Source organism: Schistocerca piceifrons, unplaced genomic scaffold (genome assembly GCF_021461385.2).
Source record: "Schistocerca piceifrons isolate TAMUIC-IGC-003096 unplaced genomic scaffold, iqSchPice1.1 HiC_scaffold_1771, whole genome shotgun sequence".
In the NCBI taxonomy this organism is placed as follows: Eukaryota; Metazoa; Arthropoda; class Insecta; order Orthoptera; family Acrididae; genus Schistocerca; species Schistocerca piceifrons.
The window spans coordinates 221,475-238,820 of NW_025727647.1; the positions used below are offsets into that span (position 1 = coordinate 221,475).

Genomic DNA, 17,346 nt, shown 5'->3' on the forward strand with positions numbered 1-17,346 from the left:
AAATTCTTTTGCCTCCTGTGAGGATCGAACTCACGACCTCTGGTTTACTAGACCAGCGCTCTGCCACTGAGCTAAGGAGGCGCCGCCTAGTTCACATTTCGGGTACTTCAATCTTATGGACCAGTCAATCGGAGCCCTTCAGCTGGAAACGCACCGCATTAGCGACCATTATTTGTATTTAGTTAGCACAGCTGCTGCTTTCCTACACATCTCACACGATATCGATGTACGCCTAAAATTCCAAAACAACACTTTTATTTCATTTCAGAGCTACTTTCAGCTTCAAAAACCATTCCTCTGATATTCATACGAAGCTAGGCATCGTCGTAACCCGTTACGTTCATTACGCAAGGCTCACGAGAGGGGCGCAGGTTGCATCCGCGTAGACACAAAATTTTGCGCCGCCCAGCGTGCGGCTCGAACCCACGACCCTGAGATTAAGAGTCTCATGCTCTACCGACTGAGCTAGCCGGGCTCCACACAACGCGTCACGAGCCATACAGTATTTATGCGACCTGCGACCATCTATGGAAGATCCTTTTGACTACAGCTTATTTCCTGCTGCCACAAATGAGCTACAATTCCTATTCAATGAAATAAATTTTCCGAAAGGCATCAAATCTACTTGAAATGATACGTGGCTATCAGCACCATTATTCAACACACATGCTCGACTGTGCGCAGACGCCTGTGGCGCAGCTCTTGGGTCCTGAGTCAGACGCAGTAGTTCCAAAAATCTCTCCTGATCGGCACTGTGCCGAAAATTTCGCTACACAACCCCTTTGTCTTGCTTGAGCTTCAGGTAGACGCCGGTTTGCAGCCAGGAAGCGGACAGCAGCAACTTTCAACTAGATTTGTAGTACTCAAACAACTCAGTAAAACAGCATGCATCTTTTGCAGAACTGGAAAAACTCGACCGTGACAGGATTCGAACCTGCAATCTTCGGATCCGAAGTCCGACGCCTTATCCATTAGGCCACACGGTCACTGGCGCAATATGCTTCCCCACACACACCTCATTGTCGCCATTTGTACGCTTGCCGGAATGAATTTCCCATCTTTGACGCAATTCTCCATCTCCAATTTCAGTACTAAAAAGGCGACGCTACTTCTTGCTGTGTCCCATCGCAAGTTACATTCAAGCCCTTGTGACGCTGATCAAACAAGAGGTTGCAAATCAGCTTCAATTGCTTACTGCCATCTCAGTCGCTTGCAGAAGGTGCCTCACCCTATGTCATACAATGGCGAGTTGCCTCTATTACCAAAGCGGCGGCGGCGCCGACGACGACGACGACAACCGCGAGGGTCTCTACCAGGGGTAGAAAATACATCACAAGAACTAAGTATTCCACGTCGGCATTCTCCGGAGACTGCCAAAAGCAGCAGTTTTTTTTTTTTTTTTTTTTTTTTTTTACTTTATTGTTATTTTAAAGCCTGTACAGCAGGCAGGCTGTCAGCAGCATACTACGCTGCTCTTCAGCCATAGAAGGTACAATCAGCAAAAACAGGAGAAAAACATAAAAGTTACAAAACGGTGGGCAATAAACAGGAGACACAGAGAAACAAACACGGAGCCGTTCACACCCGACGAGAAGCCACACTGCAAACTGTTGAGACGACGCACAAACACTGAAGGAGACGATGGCACTGGTGAACGATGGAGTGTGACGGTAAACACTGAACACTAAACATGACGGCACACACGATACACTGATGGCGGTGATCTCCGGCGCGCGAATGTCCACTGAGCGTGTGCGAGTCCGGGGACCTGCCAAGAGGGCAACAGGGATGAGGAGGGGGAGAGGGGAGGAAAAGAGGATGCCATGGCTTAGGAAACGGGGACAGGAGGATAGGGACAGGGGAGGGGGGGCCCGGGGGACGAGGGACGAGAAAAGGAGGAGGGAGGGAAAGGGGAGAGAAGGGAGGGAGGGTGCCCCGAGGAGCAAGCACAGGAGGAGGGTGGGAGGATCAAAGTTGGTAGGAGGGGTAGATGGAGGGGAGGAGGGCATCATCAGGGAGGGGGAGCTGGCGGAAGCCACCTTGGGAGAGGGTAAGGAGGGTGGAGAGATGGAGACCGGGTGGGACGTGGGAGTACAGGCGTGGCAGCGGGCGGGGGTGGGAGAGGATCGGGGAGACGAGCGGGTGAGGAGGATCGAGTTTACGGGAGGTGTATAGGATGCGTATCCTTTCGAGGAAGAGGAGGAGGTGGGGGAAGGGGATAAGGTCATACAGGATCCGCGTGGGGGAAGGGAGACGGATGCGATAGGCAAGGCGGAGAGCATGGCGTTCAAGGATTTGGAGGGATTTATAAAAGGAAGGGGGGGCGGAGATCCAGGCGGGATGGGCGTAACAGAGGATAGGGCGGATGAGGGACTTATAGGTGTGGAGGATGGTGGAGGGGTCCAGACCCCACGTTCGGCCGGAAAGGAGCTTGAGGAGACGGAGTCGGGAACGTGCCTTGGCTTGGATTGTCTGGAGATGGGGAGTCCAGGAGAGGCGCAAAAGCAGCAGTTTCTGGTGCCTACTTTAATAGCACCATTCGCACTATTCATTTGCGAGAGCATTTCTTAAATACCGAACCCATTCATAATTTTTTATATCCTTGACCGCTTTTTTCGAAAGATCTACGTTAGAAGGGGCTGTTACAAAATTCTTTTGCCTCCTGTGAGGATCGAACTCACGACCTCTGCTTTACTAGACCAGCGCTCTGCCACTGAGCTAAGGAGGCGCCGCCTAGTTCACATTTCGGGTACTTCAATCTTATGGACCAGTCAATCGGAGCCCTTCAGCTGGAAACGCACCGCATTAGCGACCATTATTTGTATTTAGTTAGCACAGCTGCTGCTTTCCTACACATCTCACACGATATCGATGTACGCCTAAAATTCCAAAACAACACTTTTATTTCATTTCAGAGCTACTTTCAGCTTCAAAAACCATTCCTCTGATATTCATACGAAGCTAGGCATCGTCGTAACCCGTTACGTTCATTACGCAAGGCTCACGAGAGGGGCGCAGGTTGCATCCGCGTAGACACAAAATTTTGCGCCGCCCAGCGTGGGGCTCGAAACCACGACCCTGAGATTAAGAGTCTCATGCTCTACCGACTGAGCTAGCCGGGCTCCACACAACGTGTCACGAACCATACAGTATTTATGCGACCTGCGACCATCTATGGAAGATCCTTTTGACTACAGCTTATTTCCTGCTGCCACAAATGAGCTACAATTCCTATTCAATGAAATAAATTTTCCGAAAGGCATCAAATCTACTTGAAATGATACGTGGCTATCAGCACCATTATTCAACACACATGCTCGACTGTGCGCAGACGCCTGTGGCGCAGCTCTTGGGTCCTGAGTCAGACGCAGTAGTTCCAAAAATCTCTCCTGATCGGCACTGTGCCGAAAATTTCGCTACACAACCCCTTTGTCTTCCTTGAGCTTCAGGTAGACGCCGGTTTGCAGCCAGGAAGCGGACAGCAGCAACTTTCAACTAGATTTGTAGTACTCAAACAACTCAGTAAAACAGCATGCATCTTTTGCAGAACTGGAAAAACTCGACCGTGACAGGATTCGAACCTGCAATCTTCGGATCCGAAGTCCGACGCCTTATCCATTAGGCCACACGGTCACTGGCGCAATATGCTTCCCCACACACACCTCATTGTCGCCATTTGTACGCTTGCCGGAATGAATTTCCCATCTTTGACGCAATTCTCCATCTCCAATTTCAGTACTAAAAAGGCGACGCTACTTCTTGCTGTGTCCCATCGCAAGTTACATTCAAGCCCTTGTGACGCTGATCAAACAAGAGGTTGCAAATCAGCTTCAATTGCTTACTGCCATCTCAGTCGCTTGCAGAAGGTGCCTCACCCTATGTCATACAATGGCGAGTTGCCTCTATTACCAAAGCGGCGGCGGCGCCGACGACGACGACAACAACCGCGAGGGTCTCTACCAGGGGTAGAAAATACATCACAAGAACTAAGTATTCCACGTCGGCATTCTCCGGAGACTGCCAAAAGCAGCAGTTTCTGGTGCCTACTTTAATAGCACCATTCGCACTATTCATTTGCGAGAGCATTTCTTAAATACCGAACCCATTCATAATTTTTTATATCCTTGACCGCTTTTTTCGAAAGATCTACGTTAGAAGGGGCTGTTACAAAATTCTTTTGCCTCCTGTGAGGATCGAACTCACGACCTCTGGTTTACTAGACCAGCGCTCTGCCACTGAGCTAAGGAGGCGCCGCCTAGTTCACATTTCGGGTACTTCAATCTTATGGACCAGTCAATCGGAGCCCTTCAGCTGGAAACGCACCGCATTAGCGACCATTATTTGTATTTAGTTAGCACAGCTGCTGCTTTCCTACACATCTCACACGATATCGATGTACGCCTAAAATTCCAAAACAACACTTTTATTTCATTTCAGAGCTACTTTCAGCTTCAAAAACCATTCCTCTGATATTCATACGAAGCTAGGCATCGTCGTAACCCGTTACGTTCATTACGCAAGGCTCACGAGAGGGGCGCAGGTTGCATCCGCGTAGACACAAAATTTTGCGCCGCCCAGCGTGGGGCTCGAACCCACGACCCTGAGATTAAGAGTCTCATGCTCTACCGACTGAGCTAGCCGGGCTCCACACAACGTGTCACGAGCCATACAGTATTTATGCGACCTGCGACCATCTATGGAAGATCCTTTTGACTACAGCTTATTTCCTGCTGCCACAAATGAGCTACAATTCCTATTCAATGAAATAAATTTTCCGAAAGGCATCAAATCTACTTGAAATGATACGTGGCTATCAGCACCATTATTCAACACACATGCTCGACTGTGCGCAGACGCCTGTGGCGCAGCTCTTGGGTCCTGAGTCAGACGCAGTAGTTCCAAAAATCTCTCCTGATCGGCACTGTGCCGAAAATTTCGCTACACAACCCCTTTGTCTTCCTTGAGCTTCAGGTAGACGCCGGTTTGCAGCCAGGAAGCGGACAGCAGCAACTTTCAACTAGATTTTTAGTACTCAAACAACTCAGCAAAACAGCATGCATCTTTTGCAGAACTGGAAAAACTCGACCGTGACAGGATTCGAACCTGCAATCTTCGGATCCGAAGTCCGACGCCTTATCCATTAGGCCACACGGTCACTGGCGCAATATGCTTCCCCACACACACCTCATTGTCGCCATTTGTACGCTTGCCGGAATGAATTTCCCATCTTTGACGCAATTCTCCATCTCCAATTTCAGTACTAAAAAGGCGACGCTACTTCTTGCTGTGTCCCATCGCAAGTTACATTCAAGCCCTTGTGACGCTGATCAAACAAGAGGTTGCAAATCAGCTTCAATTGCTTACTGCCATCTCAGTCGCTTGCAGAAGGTGCCTCACCCTATGTCATACAATGGCGAGTTGCCTCTATTACCAAAGCGGCGGCGGCGCCGACGACGACGACGACAACCGCGAGGGTCTCTACCAGGGGTAGAAAATACATCACAAGAACTAAGTATTCCACGTCGGCATTCTCCGGAGACTGCCAAAAGCAGCAGTTTCTGGTGCCTACTTTAATAGCACCATTCGCACTATTCATTTGCGAGAGCATTTCTTAAATACCGAACCCATTCATAATTTTTTATATCCTTGACCGCTTTTTTCGAAAGATCTACGTTAGAAGGGGCTGTTACAAAATTCTTTTGCCTCCTGTGAGGATCGAACTCACGACCTCTGGTTTACTAGGCCAGCGCTCTGCCACTGAGCTAAGGAGGCGCCACCTAGTTCACATTTCGGGTACTTCAATCTTATGGACCAGTCAATCGGAGCCCTTCAGCTGGAAACGCACCGCATTAGCGACCATTATTTGTATTTAGTTAGCACAGCTGCTGCTTTCCTACACATCTCACACGATATCGATGTACGCCTAAAATTCCAAAACAACACTTTTATTTCATTTCAGAGCTACTTTCAGCTTCAAAAACCATTCCTCTGATATTCATACGAAGCTAGGCATCGTCGTAACCCGTTACGTTCATTACGCAAGGCTCACGAGAGGGGCGCAGGTTGCATCCGCGTAGACACAAAATTTTGCGCCGCCCAGCGTGGGGCTCGAACCCACGACCCTGAGATTAAGAGTCTCATGCTCTACCGACTGAGCTAGCCGGGCTCCACACAACGTGTCACGAGCCATACAGTATTTATGCGACCTGCGACCATCTATGGAAGATCCTTTTGACTACAGCTTATTTCCTGCTGCCACAAATGAGCTACAATTCCTATTCAATGAAATAAATTTTCCGAAAGGCATCAAATCTACTTGAAATGATACGTGGCTATCAGCACCATTATTCAACACACATGCTCGACTGTGCGCAGACGCCTGTGGCGCAGCTCTTGGGTCCTGAGTCAGACGCAGTAGTTCCAAAAATCTCTCCTGATCGGCACTGTGCCGAAAATTTCGCTACACAACCCCTTTGTCTTGCTTGAGCTTCAGGTAGACGCCGGTTTGCAGCCAGGAAGCGGACCACAGCAACTTTCAACTAGATTTGTAGTACTCAAACAACTCAGTAAAACAGCATGCATCTTTCGCAGAACTGGAAAAACTCGACCGTGACAGGATTCGAACCTGCAATCTTCGGATCCGAAGTCCGACGCCTTATCCATTTTTTTTTTTTTTTTTTTATTTCTTTTTTGTTTTTTTCGCTACACAACCCCTTTGTCTTGCTTGAGCTTCAGGTAGACGCCGGTTTGCAGCCAGGAAGCGGACAGCAGCAACTTTCTACTAGATTTGTAGTACTCAAACAACTCAGTAAAACAGCATGCATCTTTTGCAGAACTGGAAAAACTCGACCGTGACAGGATTCGAGCCTGCAATCTTCGGATCCGAAGTCCGACGCCTTATCCATTTTTTTTTTTTTTTTTTTTTTTTATACGAACCTGCAATCTTCGGATCCGAAGTCCGACGCCTTATCCATTTTTTTTTTTTTTTTTTTTTTTTTCATAGTCAGCTGCTACGAAATAAAAGTATGCCCCAGGTGAGGCTCGAACTCTTAACCCCGGCATTGCTCACGGCTACTGCCTTATAAGTACCGTGCGCTAACCAATTGCGCCACTTTTTTTTTTTTTTTTGTTACTTTTTTTTTTTTAAACCAGCGCCTTTTTTTTTTTTTTTTTTTTTTTTTTTTTTTTTTTAATTTTTTTTGTATGCACTAGAGTGCTTGGCAGCCGGTGGCAAAGCGGGCAGGGGTCACAATCCGGAGGCCTGGCCACGATGTCACCGCCATACCCCGCACCCAGTGCACGGTTTTGTGATTTGATTTGATTGTTACGTATTTATTATTATATTATGTTTAACCTGCAATGGGGCGTCATGTACGTTCCATCATTTGTATAGATATAAACAAAATGATAAAAAGAAATCCATGTCTGGTCTTTGGAGGACGCAGCACACCATGAATCCAGCACAGCACATACTCAAAGTTGGTCTTCACGTAGAATAATTTTCCCAGTTTCCATGTCGGTGATTAGTATTGTGCATTCGGTTTCCCGATGATTGATTGTGGATGGCTGCTTCTCAAAACCCTGAGCATGCCATGCGTCGGAAGAGGAGCGCTGGTAACGTGGTGACACCATAGAGCAGGGACATGCCAAACAACCATTTCCCGTTTTGGAAAGCCTCTTGATAGGAAGAATAGAAGCTGCTGAAAAACTCCTGGTTCGTACTAAATCGTCGTGCAGCTTTGATGAAAGATAACGCGAAATAAAAGGAAACAAATGAGGAGCCTCTTCTGGGTGTCGCCCTGCGGAACCAAAAGTAAAGTGCTGTCATTTGAACATGAAAAGGAAATCCAAAGACAAGTAAATGTTCGAGGCCGAGTGCACAGTGCACTCTGTACCGTCGTTTGACCCATGATGCAAATCACCCACAGCTGATGGTGCGGAGCCGACCAAATCCATGGAAACAATAACAATTTAACAAAGTAGTGAAAAAGAAAAGATAAGAAAAGAAAAACTCCGTCCAATGGATCTGTAAACTTAAAGTCTTCCATCACTCAAAGCAATAGTAAGAAAATTTTGAAACTGATCTTTATACTGTCGCAACTTCTTAATCGCATAGTACTCTTCAATGAGATACATCTGATAATCGTGTAGCGTTGGCGTTGTATGGACAAGCATGTAATAGACGAACTGGCCCATGAGCCAGACATAACTATTATTCTTAGATTGAGGATAAAGCTGCCAGTCTGGTTGAAGCGCGTCTTGAAGTTGAATGGAAGTATCCGACGTCCTATTAATGACAGCGAGTTTCTTTCGGGTCCACTGCCATATTTGTGTTTGATCCCTGCAGTGGAAGAGATGCGGCAGCGTTTCCACTAGGTTACACTTCTCACAAAACGGGGTGGGCCGCAGCTTGATTTTGTGCAATTTCTCTCCAGTGGGAATCACCTCATTGACAGCGTCATACCAAACAGCTCGAACTCTGGAGCGAAGGAGCGGAAAACTAATGTTCTTCCAGACATTTCTCCAGTTTTTGCCTAAATATTTCTTCTCAATTGGGTTATCCAGCTGCCGTTTAGTAAGAGCAAGATAGGTCGCCGCCGTGTTGAACGGATGCGGGTTGTCCTGAACATAGCTGAGCTCCACATAATACCGCCGGATATAGCCAAGCTCAGGATGAATGTGTCCCACAGACGTTGGCGCAGACAAATCCTTTGGACGTAAGGTGTTGAAAAGCCGTGCAGTGAGACTATTTGGGTTGCCGTGTATTATGCGGGAAGTACGAGTTAAAAAAGTCGCCACACATTGGGATTCAACGTCTTTGACGCCTAAGTCACCTCGGGAACGAAGTAACGAGGTAGCCTTAAAGGAAACTTTAAAGATGTTCCCTCTCCAGACATACCAGCAAGCAAGTGCTAAAATTTTTTTCGCAATGGCTGTCGGGATTGGTAAAACAGCGGCAGTGTGATAGAGCTTACTAAAAACGTAACTATTAATAAACTGTGCCCTCTGCATCCGGTCTAAAGACCGCATGTTATGTTCTTTGATCACCGCACGTAAGATGGTAAGCTTGCGTTCCCAATTCACGTGGAGCATGGCGTGGGGGTTCGGTGATATAACCAGGCCTAGATGCCGCAGGTCTTCGGTCCTGTCCAACCAAGAAATATCGATGGAATTGGGGTTGCGACCTAACGGCATGATTTTGGACTTTCGCTCATTAAGTCTAGCGCCACAAGCGACAGAGTACTGATGGACAATCCGACGAACTGACCCCAGCTCTTCGGTGTTAGTAATAAGCACACTGATATCGTCGGCGTAGGCGTGGCAGACCGTTTTGGTGTTTAACGTTTGCAACCCGTGTAAAGTTAAGTAAAACTTTTTAAGAAGTGGCTCTATAGCGATCGAGAATAACGTCATAGAAAGGGGGCACCCTTGTCGCACTGCTTGTCGTATGGGCACGGGGGCGGTTAACTGGCCGTTAACCTTCACGCGTGAAGACGTTCCGCAGATACATTTCTGAATAAGCTGTCGAAAACGCTCGTTGAATCCCATTTGACTCATTGTGCGCAATAAAAAACCGTGATTAATTCTGTCAAACGCCTTATCGAAGTCGAGAAACAATAACGCCAAATCAGTGTTGGTAATCCAAGTTAAATAAGTCAGGTCGCGATATTCACACAGGGCATTCAACATCGATCGACCACTGACTGCACCCGTCTGATAAGGGCCAAGTACTTTGCCAAGAAGTACTTTAAGCCTGGTGTTTATAATCCGAGTCAAGATCTTGAAATCAGAGTTAAGCAACGTAATTGGCCGAAAGTCATTTAACATAGTCGGATTGGATGTTTTAGGAACCAGGACAACCATGCCTTCCGTGAACTGCGGGGGGAAGGCAGCATGCGATAACAGTTCGTTATACATGGCGGTCAATTCGTCACCGATCACATCCCAGAACCGCGAATAAAATTCGACCGGCAAGCCGTCTAAGCCGGCAGCTTTGTTCTTGGCAGCGCACGCAAGGATGGACTTAACTTCAGAATTGGTGACATTGGCCAAGAGAGCAGCGTTATCATCCTGATCCACTGTGGAGGCGATGTCGTTTAAAAAATCATCCCCCGCCGATAGATCGGTATCTGACTCGGAATAATGTTGTCGAAAATAATTGAAGACATGCGTCTTGATAGCACCCTGTTCATTGTACAGATTCCCGCCAGCATCCTTCAGATGAGCAATAATTTTTTGTTTACCACGTTTGGTTTCCCGTATGAGATGGAATAACGATGCGGACTCGTGGGAGACGTCATCAGAAGAGCGCGATCGGACCCGAGTGCCAACAAGTGCTTCACGAACTAAAGCAGTAATTCTGGCTTTGAGACGCTTGATGCGGATCAGGTTGTCGGACAAAGCAGATGGATCGCTGTACAGCTGGCGTAAACCGAGGAAATAAAATTCTAGAGACCGTTTCCTCCAATAAGCCCTGGTCCTGGCAAACTGGCAAATACATTTCTTAATCCGCGGCTTAACAAACTCCGTCCACCAAAGAACGCGCTCCCTATACCGAGCTTGCCTCTGGAGGCACTGCTGCCAGGTGTCAACGAGGCAACGCCGTAAATCCGCTTCATCGAGCAGCGAGACATTCAGCTGCCACGTGCCGCGTCCCAAAAATGTCTTCTGCCGCACATGCCGAATCGTTAGATGGTATGCGGAGTGGTCACTAAAACTGAGCGGCCATAATTCACAATCACGAATGGTATGTAAAAGATCTTGAGAAACATAAAACCTATCCAGACGGCTAGAAGAAGCAGCGCTCACATAGGTATATCCCATCGTGTGTGGTCGAAGGTGACACCAACTATCTTGTAAATGCAGTCCATCTGTTAACGTTAGTAGCTCGGGACAAAAATTAAAATGCGGACTTTGATCTTCGTTGCGTAAAACGCAGTTGAAATCCCCACCCAGGATGATCTTCAGTCGAACGTTCGGCAATAAGGTCACAACTTCAGCCCTAAAAAATTCACTTCTGTCCCTTCTGCCAGCGGACCCTGTCGGGGCGTACACGTTCAGGAGAAGCAAATCCTGTAATTGGGCGGCAATGCCGCGTCCCGTTTCTAAAATCGCTGTAGGTTGGTAAGCGATGCCAGCTTTGAATAAAATCGCAGTGCCCGCCTCAGTGCCAAGATTTAATATGGCATCATACCCAGGTATTTCTCCAACCTTGGGGGACACAACTTCTTGAAAGAAAACTATATCTATATGGGCGGCATATAGATAGTCGGTCAAGCATTTAAGTTTGACATCGGATGCAATCCTATTCAAATTAACTGTGGCAAGTTTATAATCTTGCATGGTGGGGATAGAAAGGGTCCGTGTTATTCACTTTCGTCTGCCCAAGACTTCTCGGCCGGCGTATGCTGATGGCCAGTATCCATCAGCTCAGGACTCGGACGGTCGACATGCATCTCCATATCGGCCTCCCCCACGTGGCGCGCGACGGAACCCATTTCATCTGTGCCGCCGCGTTCACTGCCGTCTTTTCGGATCTGCTTTATAGTGCGCTGCAGTTTCTTTTCCAGAGTGCGGATCTCCTCCGCACTCTGCTTCCGTGCCGACCGCTTAGATTTCCCAGTTCTTGGGGGAGGTGCGTCGGCGTCAGAAACGGTTTTGACGTCCGTCAAGAGGCTGTGTGTAGACCCTTCCTCAGATAGGTCACTGCCGAGAGGGAGGGGCGTGGGGGGCGCAACGTCAGGGGGGCAAGAAACGCGCGACCTCTCGCCACCATCCGACAACTGTTTCAGCTCGACGGACGTAGTTGGAGTAGGGACGGGAGTCGGTCCTGCATGGTCGGCACGAAGGCCGACAGTCGGGGAAACCTGCAGGTGTGCAGCGTGGCCGTCGATATCGGTGACATCACTACGAACGGGACATTCGGGGGTTGCCACAGAGTTGTTGACAATGACCGCGCCGGCGTCTGGGGTCACCGCAGCCTGTTGGTGGAGCGTCGGTTGTGTCGTAGGCGACTCCATCAATGTCTGCGCGTAAGACAACCGATTGCCATCGTGCCCATCGAGAGGTGTAAGACGATGTTGCATTCCTCGGCGACCCGCCCGGACACGGGGACAAGCAGATTTTAAATGGTCGGTAGAACCACATATTACGCAAGTTCGCGGTTGTCCTTCGTACATCACCAGCGCGCGAAAACCCTGCACCAAAATGTTGGACGGGATGTGCTTCGTTAAATCAATTTTCGCATTCCGAACGCCGTTATCAACATTGAAATGTTTGTAACCCCTCCATTGCTCGGCATGAATTTGCAAGACATTACCGTAGGGAGACAAAGCTTGCCGAATTCTATCGAAGCTAACTTCGAAAGGCAGATTAAATATACGGACGGTTCGTAGCCCTAGTCCAGCATGACTAACAGATACTTTACAAATTTCGCCTTTAGAATTCACAAAATCCACAGTGCCTTCCGTGAGGGTCATAATACGAACGCAAGGATCGTCACTTATCAATTTTACATAAACAGCGTTCGCAAGAAAATCATACGAAAACCCAAGAACTTCATCATCTCGCAGTCCTAATCGATCGTAAAACCAGTCAATAAGTTCGTGAACCTGTGGTCGAGCATAGCCATACGGAAATCCAAATCGTAGCGTGTAACGTCTCAACTCATCCTCCATCACTTTCGTGAAGTAGTACTTACAATACCAACAGCTGCGTGCGCTCTTAAGCACAGGCGAAGCGACCACCACCGCACGTCTGCACACGGCCGCGGCCGCGGCGGAACTGGGCCACACGGTCACTGGCGCAATATGCTTCCCCACACACACCTCATTGTCGCCATTTGTACGCTTGCCGGAATGAATTTCCCATCTTTGACGCAATTCTCCATCTCCAATTTCAGTACTAAAAAGGCGACGCTACTTCTTGCTGTGTGCCATCGCAAGTTACATTCAAGCCCTTGTGACGCTGATCAAACAAGAGGTTGCAAATCAGCTTCAATCGCTTACTGCCATCTCAGTCGCTTGCAGAAGGTGCCTCACCCTATGTCATACAATGGCGAGTTGCAGCTATTACCAAAGCGGCGGCGGCGCTACGACGACGACAACCGCGAGGGTCTCTACCAGGGGTAGAAAATACATCACAAGAACTAAGTATTCCACGTCGGCATTCTCCAGAGACTGCCAAAAGCAGCAGTTTCTGGTGCCTACTTTAATAGCACTATTCGCACTATTCATTTGCGAGAGCATTTCTTAAATACCGAACCCATTCATAATTTTTTATATCCTTGACCGCTTTTTTCGAAAGATCTACGTTAGAAGGGGCTGTTACAAAATTCTTTTGCCTCCTGTGAGGATCGAACTCACGACCTCTGGTTTACTAGACCGGCGCTCTGCCACTTTTTTTTTTTTTTTTTTTTTTTTTTTTTTTTTTTTTTTTTTTTTTTTTTACCGAGTACAGGTGTCCGTGTCAGAAAGACCAATACGGTGCAGTCGTACATTGGTGGGAACCAAATTATTTATTACCCTATACCACGTGGACGCCACGGCCATAGAGTGGATCGGCAGACTAACGTTCTTCCAGACGTTCCTCCAGGACACAGATGGAGACGCCAGTTCTATTGGATTGGGACCGGCCAGCCCCTCCCAGCGGGCAATCAAGCCCTTGGTCGTTGGCACCGGTCGCCGCAAGAAGACGTCACCGAGGTAACTCACCGCAAGGTAAAATTCCCGAATGTGTTTCAACTTAAAATTGAGGCGTCCGACATCGACAGGTGGAGCAAGGCTCGCCGGACGCACAACAGTAAAAAGCCTGGATGTAATTGAAGTCACTTCTTGCGTAACAATTAGAGTCGTTCGGCGGACGTACAAAGCAGACGCCTTGCGAGTAATGTCAGAGAGGCCCAAGCCTCCGGAGAGACGCGGTTTCGTCATTACCTCGTAACGTAACTTGAATAGGTGGCCCTTCCATATAAACCTGCTAGACAATTGGCGCAACCTTTTCGCCACCATCATGGGAAGTGGGAACAGCTGAGCAACATAATAAGCTTTACATAGGACGTAGGTGTCTAAAATTCTGACTTTTTGCAAAATGGTAGCAGAGCGCTGCTCATGGACCATCAGAGCCCCCTGTATCTTCTCGGTGACAGATTTCCAATTGAGAGCCGCCATTTTTAGAGGACACCGATCAATGATAATCCCCAAGGACGTATGGCGATCGACAAAAGTGGCCCAAGGGACGTCAGCATCGCGAAATCCTCGAATATCAAGGAACTTACATTTACCCTGATTGAGGCGCGCTCCAGAGACACGACAGTATGCATCAACTGCCCCTTTCAACAACGGGATATCATCTCGTTGACGGAGGAGAACAACGACATCATCCGCATATGCCTTAACCGAGAGCTTCCCACCAGAGAGGGACATACCCTGAAGCTTGAGAGCAATAGTCCGAAGCAGCGGTTCCAGGGACAAAACGAATAAAGACATAGAGAGCGGACTACCCTGAGGCACTCCGCGGCGGATAGCAATGGGCGGCGTCAGCTGCCCATTGACTGACACCCGAGCTGTTATTCCCCTGTACAAATTGCCAAGAACACCACGTGATGAAGCGTTAAAACCTATTGTACCTAAAACACGATCTAAAAACACATGACTGACGTGATCAAAAGCCTTATAAAAATCAAGGAAGGCAAAGGCACAATGTACGTTTGTAACCGCCGCAACCGAGACAACATCCCGATATTCGGCTACTGGTGTCAGAATAGATCTATCATGAAAACAACATTGATGTGCACCAATCACACCCCGAAGCAGAGAAGACAGCCGGCTATTGAGCGCTCTAGCAGCTGTCTTATAGTCAAAATTCAGCAATGTGAGCGGACGAAGATTGGCAGCAGATAAACGACCAGAGGACTTGGGAATTAAAACAATTTTCCCTACTTTAAAATCGGCAGGCACATCCATCCCTCTGACAATCTCATTTAAAATCTGCGTAAAAATGCCACCCAAAAGAGGCCAAAAACGGAGATAAAATTCTTTAGGCAGGCCGTCTGGACCCGGCGATTTACTGGACGGAGAGCGAGCAATAAAATCGAAAACATCATCTACCTGGAACTCCCGGAGAAATTCGCCGTTCGCGTCAGGCGCGATCGTCGCAGTTAGATCCCCAAAGACATCATCCGAAAGAGACTCACCAGAATCATCGGCAGAATAGAGACTAGTGTAATACTGATGAAGAGCACGAACCATTTCCTCCTGTGCACTAAGCTGTCGCCCATCATCCACCGTAAGAGAAGAGATGAAGGAGCGACGACGACGAGTCTGATGCCGTAGCAGGTGGTACAAGGATGTCAGTTCACCTTCAACAAGAGAGTGAGGTTTCGACTTAACTCGCAGACCATCCATCTGTCGTCGTTTAAGGCTCAAGAGCTTGGCTTTAATACGACGAACATCATGGATCCGCAGTGGAGAGGTACCCGCCGCGTCATATAGTTCACGCAGGACAGAGTAGTAATATTCATACGTGTTCTTAAAATCACGCGTCCTAGCAGCACAGTAGAAAATCAAAGTCTGACGAATCTTGGGCTTGGCAAACGCAGTCCACCAAACCAGCAAGGAGGGGTATCGCGGGACAGAGCGAAGACATCGCTCCCACACGCCACTTATAACATCATCCATAGCACTGTCGGCAAGGTGGGAAACATTTAACATCCACTGGGAACGATAAAGTTTTGCAGGTTGGCGACTAAGATTTACAGTTGCAGTAAAAGCACAATGGTCAGAAAAACTAGTAGGAATAACATCGACAGAAAGAATTTTATCACATAAAAAATCAGATAAATAGAATCTGTCGAGTCTACTGCATGAGGACGCGGTAAAAAACGTATATTTCACCAGGGTTGGATATTTGTGTTCCCAAACATCACGCAGATGCATCGTACGAACTAAGTCATGTAAATCACGGCAATAATTAAAATTGGGGGACTGGTCTGCAGGGCGTAAAACACAATTAAAATCGCCTCCGAGCAGGAGACTCCGAGGACTCTGGCGCAAAAGATAAATAAGCTCTTCTTTATAAAAGCGCGATCGAGCCACAGTGTGACCCGAACCAGAGGGGGCATACAAAACAACGAGGCGGAGATCAAAAAGACGACAACCAATCCCACGGCCAGAGTCAAGGAATTCAATGTCAGTAATAGGAATGCCCTCTCGAAAGAAAAGAGCAGTTCCTGTTGAATATTCCGGCGCGACATTAAAAACAGTTTGAAATCCAGGTAGAGAGAGATCAGAAAACAACACTTCCTGCAAAAACACTACGTCCGCACAGGCGTCGTAAATAAACTGCCGCAAAGAGGCAATGCGAACGTCGGACTCAATACGGTTAACATTTAAGGTAAGAAAGGTGTATGCTTGAACCATAGAGAGAAAAGCGAGAAAACAAATCACCTACACCGACGCACCAGCGTCACAGTCCATAGCAGGGGTGACAGAGGCATCCGAGGGAGGGGGACTGCTACCCCGTTCCGCGGATCCCTTACGTTTCGGTTTTTTACGAACAGCATTAACGTTCGGCTGAACGCGTAACTTGCGTCGGCTGACGGGCAAGGAAACTTCAGCCGCCGGTGACGTAGGAGGGTCAAGTTCTGTATCCGACACCACCCGCGCCGGTCCACATGCGGGATCCGGGGTCGCGGGGGAAACATCCGACAAAACGGAATGGTCAACACCTGCACTAGCTTCCGGCAAACATGGACTGCACGGAGGCGAAACGTGAGCAGGAAGGTCCGAGGCCGCAGAGTTGGAAGGAAGCGGAGCAGCTCCGCTGGCAGAGGTATGGGGCAGCGAAGCAGGAAGTTGTCGCGGCTCCACTTGTTGTGACATCGAAGTCGGTTCGGAAGACGGCGCCAACAGGCCCGACCGACGACCCGACTCGAGAGAAGCTGCGTCGGAGGCCGGAGGGGCGCCAGCAGCCGCCACCGGAACCGCTACCTCAGGAGGGCAGGGAGCAGCTACAGTACACAGTGGCTCGGAGGATGCCGGTCGCTCGGACTGGGGCATCTCAGGGAGATCCTCATCCGTACTATTTCCATCGTGTGGGCGACGCCTCTTATTATTCAAAAGTGGCACACCCACCTGAGGGACAGACGGAACAACATCAGATTTAGCACGCAAAGGAGGAAATTCTGTATCAGGGGTGCGCAAAACCTGTGGCGGGGCGCTACTACCACTGGACTGTGCTACACCAAGAGCAGAACCACCTGCAACGAGGTCAGCGACCGTTAACTTGCGACGCTGTTCGAGAGAATTTTTTAAAACAAAAACTCTCCGCGGACAGTCGGTACGCACG

The 17,346-nt window shown here is 48.5% G+C and overlaps 11 non-coding genes across 11 annotated transcripts; all 11 read right to left on the reverse strand.

Annotated features, from left to right (window-relative positions):
• Positions 1-9: 9 nt before the first annotated feature.
• Positions 10-81, reverse strand: Trnat-agu. The gene has a single exon. It is a non-coding gene; the product is annotated as a tRNA-Thr (tRNA).
• A 321-nt stretch (positions 82-402) lies between these two features.
• Positions 403-475, reverse strand: Trnak-cuu. Its single transcript has one exon. It is a non-coding gene; the product is annotated as a tRNA-Lys (tRNA).
• A 438-nt stretch (positions 476-913) lies between these two features.
• Trnar-ucg lies at positions 914-986 on the reverse strand. The gene has a single exon. It is a non-coding gene; the product is annotated as a tRNA-Arg (tRNA).
• A 1,670-nt stretch (positions 987-2,656) lies between these two features.
• Positions 2,657-2,728, reverse strand: Trnat-agu. Its single transcript has one exon. It is a non-coding gene; the product is annotated as a tRNA-Thr (tRNA).
• A 321-nt stretch (positions 2,729-3,049) lies between these two features.
• Trnak-cuu lies at positions 3,050-3,122 on the reverse strand. Its single transcript has one exon. It is a non-coding gene; the product is annotated as a tRNA-Lys (tRNA).
• A 438-nt stretch (positions 3,123-3,560) lies between these two features.
• Positions 3,561-3,633, reverse strand: Trnar-ucg. Its single transcript has one exon. It is a non-coding gene; the product is annotated as a tRNA-Arg (tRNA).
• A 545-nt stretch (positions 3,634-4,178) lies between these two features.
• On the reverse strand, positions 4,179-4,250 carry Trnat-agu. The gene has a single exon. It is a non-coding gene; the product is annotated as a tRNA-Thr (tRNA).
• Positions 4,251-4,571: 321 nt separating this feature from the next.
• On the reverse strand, positions 4,572-4,644 carry Trnak-cuu. Its single transcript has one exon. It is a non-coding gene; the product is annotated as a tRNA-Lys (tRNA).
• Positions 4,645-5,082: 438 nt separating this feature from the next.
• Trnar-ucg lies at positions 5,083-5,155 on the reverse strand. Its single transcript has one exon. It is a non-coding gene; the product is annotated as a tRNA-Arg (tRNA).
• Positions 5,156-5,700: 545 nt separating this feature from the next.
• Positions 5,701-5,772, reverse strand: Trnat-agu. The gene has a single exon. It is a non-coding gene; the product is annotated as a tRNA-Thr (tRNA).
• Positions 5,773-6,093: 321 nt separating this feature from the next.
• Trnak-cuu lies at positions 6,094-6,166 on the reverse strand. Its single transcript has one exon. It is a non-coding gene; the product is annotated as a tRNA-Lys (tRNA).
• Positions 6,167-17,346: the final 11,180 nt, after the last annotated feature.